Raw genomic sequence first — 3,751 nt, 5'->3', positions numbered from 1 at the left:
TGTATATATATCAAGGACACGAAGTCCTCCATGAAGCCTTGCCTTATGGGGTCCGAAACCTCACCGACCAGAATCGGAGAAGTAACTACCAAAGGTAAACAAGGGGTGTATATTATATATATGTTGCACAACCATAAACAAGTATTAATAAGGCTTCATAAACTAATTAAGATGAAAGACCAAAATCCTTCAAGAACACTTAAGAAGATAACCTTGAATCTTTGATGTTTGAGATAGTTTTTTTTTTTGGAGTTGTAGCAAGGGAAAATGAAGAGGAAATGTGATGTATATATAGGGTAATGTTGGTGGTCAAATATGAGTGTGAGACACAAGAGTTTTCATGCAAAATGGATCAAGACAAAAACACAAAACAACAAATAAATAAATAAATAAATAAAAATAAAAATAGGATGTTTTCAAGACCTAACAAGTGTGAAACAATATTGTAACATAAATCCATCATTTTGATTATAACATAAGCTTCGGTTTACAAATCGGGTCGGTTTACATAATAAACAAATACAAAAACGAATACAAACAAGACCCGAAATTGACGAATGTCACATCGGGTCATGTCAGGTATTGACACCCCTAAAGAAAACACACATTTACTTGTATTATTAAAGCAAAATCATTCTTTCACTTGTCATTCAACTAGAGTAGCTAAGCAAGAAGACAACTAATATTATTATTACCATTTATAAAATTACTTACAAAGTTACAAATATAACTTTAAATGTTGTATTAAATGAGGTTTTTAGATATTCATGAATTATAAAATTTTATTTATCATTATTTATATTTTATGAATCTATAAGGTATGCTATTACACATATATTAAATTTAACTTTTTTGTTGTATTTTTTTAACCACCCGTGTATTGCATGGGCTATATCATAATATATATAATATTATCCCTAAATTGTTTAAATTATTCTAGAAAATATTGACATTATTTTTAGAAAATATTGACATTCTTTCTAAAATAAATTAAGTATATGTGTTGCATTACAAAAAAAATAGTATTAAACAAATTATCCTTGGTTTAACAAACTCTTGCGAGAATAGATCTATAGCCCTATTTTTTTAAGTCTTACATTTGTTTTATGTTACAGACTAGTATAGTAGTACTATATGCTATAGTTTGTATCATTATGTGTTAGACGAGCATGATTGAGTTCAGTGGTCCATTAAGTGCAAGGAAAAAACTTATAAGAAATACCAACATTAGAGGGTCTTTGAATCAAGTTTCACCAATGTCTTAAATGCGCCGTTCAAAAAATGTGTTACATGAGTATAATGCATATGTTTCGTAAGACTATTAAAAGTGAGAAAAAATATATAAGATGATTTGCTAATATTAGTAGGGGCTCAATATAATTACTGATATTTTTTAAATAAAACAAATTTATAGAGTATATAAGAAAAAAAAAGAGAAATTACAAAACTAAAATGCAAAATTGATTCAAGATTAAGCCAAAATTTGGCTATGAAAACTCAATACTCAATTGAAATGACAAGCATCTAAGGTTCATAAGCTCGATTCTTAACCCTATGAATTTTTGGTTTGAAAATTTCAAACAATGCCTATAATAATTTCAAAAACTAGAAGAAAAAATATCAAAAATTACTTTTTCTCAATTGATCCAATAAATATTAAATTAATTATATTAGTTGTCTGTAATCCGGACCAATATGTTGATGAATTAAGTAGTCGTCCCCTTTCGAGACATCAAACATCATATTCGGATGATGGAAGAACGGTTGCTGATGTGCACTTTGCATCTCCTTTTGCCTCCTTAGCTCAAGTACTTTACGATGCGAATTTGAATGTTTTGTAAGAACAAATGTGGGGCTTGAAGCAGGCCTGTACTCGGGAACTAATCGACCAGACTTGTAGCGAACTCCACATGCATTACAAAGGGTTTTTGGACCTAACGGTCCAGTACGCCATTGAGGAGTTTTATCCGTGGCACAATGGAGACATTTTCGCCCTTCTCCATTGTGGGATTCATTGTCATACACTTCTTTTTTCTTAGGAGGAGCTTTCTTGACAATTGAACTGGTAGCCATGTCAGACTCAGACTCTGAGGATAAAGTGGTGTTGGTACCCACAGAAGGTTGAGAAATGGTTATGAGCCGAGAGTTCCAATTGCACGGTGCAACACGGGAACGCTTGGTGCGGGCCTTTCCTTGGACTGTCATGTCTTTGTTAAATTTTGGGTTGTGGGTTCCGTTATCAGTGTCATACCCAAATTTTGTTGTCCCATACGCATCACCTGGACGCGATTTGACTCCTGAAATCAGCTGAATCTTCTCCATGTCTTCAGTTGAAAATGAATCCTCCACGAAATTCGATAGCCATTCTAGCTCAGCCATATCATCATACTAAAAAGCAAATAATAAAAAAGTAACAATAAAATCAGCTAATCATAAAACTTTTTAAAAACTCACACTTTAATTAGATATAAAGATATTAATATTTAACTGAAAATTAATGTTACTTCAAAACTAAATTTATTTTTCTATAAGTAGTTTTTTCATATAACAAAACAATATTTCTTTTAAAGTTTAAATAGATACAATAATAAAAATAAATTAAATAAAAGCATTAACAACTTGTACAGTACCAGTGACTAAATATTTAATTTTTAGTAATTTTGAAAACAATACAATAAGAAATATCAACAAAAACAGTTCATTATAAATATTTTTAAAAACACACACTTTTTACTTTTGTTATTAGATAAAAGTAATAAAACTAAGGTTAATGCTACTTCAAAACTAAAAGTATTTATTTATAGTATAAAGTATAAACTAATTAATCACTACTCAAAAATATATATTTACTTTCGTTATAAAAAAAAGAAAGAAAATTTCTGTAAATTTTAAAATGATATAATAATATTAAAAATAACAATACACACTAAATAAAAGCATTAACTAGTTGTACAGTACAAGTGACTAATTAAATAAATAATTACCGGGACACCAAGGTCATGAGAAAACTGTGCGTCGGTGAGGCTCCGGACAACATTGTTGGTAGTAGTGACAACGGACGAGTCGGTTGAGGTTGCGGCTTTAGCGACGTCTCCGACAGCAACATCGTCGTCGGCAAGTGGGGTGTCGTCGGTGGGGAAATTAAGGAGGTCGTCGATGATGAAATGTTTGTCCGGGGTAAAAGTGTCCATTAGTTAAGAGGTAATAATAATAATAATAATAATAATAATAATAATAATAATAATAATAATGTGTGTTGTGGAAGGTGAAATAATAATGAAAAAGGTGGAGTTATAGAGAGAGAGAGAGAGAGAGAAAGTGTGTGGAGAAAGAGAGAGTTGTGGAGTGAAGGAAGAGAGGTGAGGGATGAGAGAGTTTATTTGCGTATGAAGGGGGATGGCGGACACCTAAAAATATGCAACCTTTTTTGACGAAGCTAGGAACCTTATTATTTCTTTCTTTATAATAAAAGAATAATAATATTGATGGTAATTATTGTTACTATTATTAGGAAATTAAGGTTAGGTGATATTGATATGACTAAGTTTGTCTTTTATCACTTATCAATCCCTTTAACATGGTATTTTCTTATATTTATCTCTATTTAATTAATTAATAAATAATAATAATATATTTTAATCTGTTTTATAATTATTTGTATTTTGTTCCCTCATAAGAAAATTATATAGACTGCATGGCGAGTTTGTAAATATAAGAAATCATTATCTAATTTATATGTATGGCATATAAT

The 3,751-nt window shown here is 30.2% G+C and overlaps 1 pseudogene across 1 annotated transcript; it reads right to left on the bottom strand.

Moving 5' to 3' along the window:
* Positions 1-1,490: 1,490 nt before the first annotated feature.
* Positions 1,491-3,191, bottom strand: LOC143581713 (GATA transcription factor 12 pseudogene; annotated as a pseudogene). Its single transcript, XR_013143876.1, has 2 exons — positions 2,985-3,191; positions 1,491-2,388 (listed from the first exon to the last, which is right to left on the bottom strand). The product of XR_013143876.1 is annotated as a GATA transcription factor 12 pseudogene (transcript).
* Between the last annotated feature and the right edge of the window lie 560 nt (positions 3,192-3,751).

The sequence above is a fragment of the Bidens hawaiensis genome, unplaced genomic scaffold (genome assembly GCF_021521415.1).
Source record: "Bidens hawaiensis isolate Kalapana, Puna unplaced genomic scaffold, B.hawaiensis_p1.1 tig00031153_1, whole genome shotgun sequence".
Taxonomy (NCBI): Eukaryota; Viridiplantae; Streptophyta; class Magnoliopsida; order Asterales; family Asteraceae; genus Bidens; species Bidens hawaiensis.
Note: the sequence above shows the minus strand (reverse complement) of the source record. Positions and strands in the feature narration are given on the sequence as shown.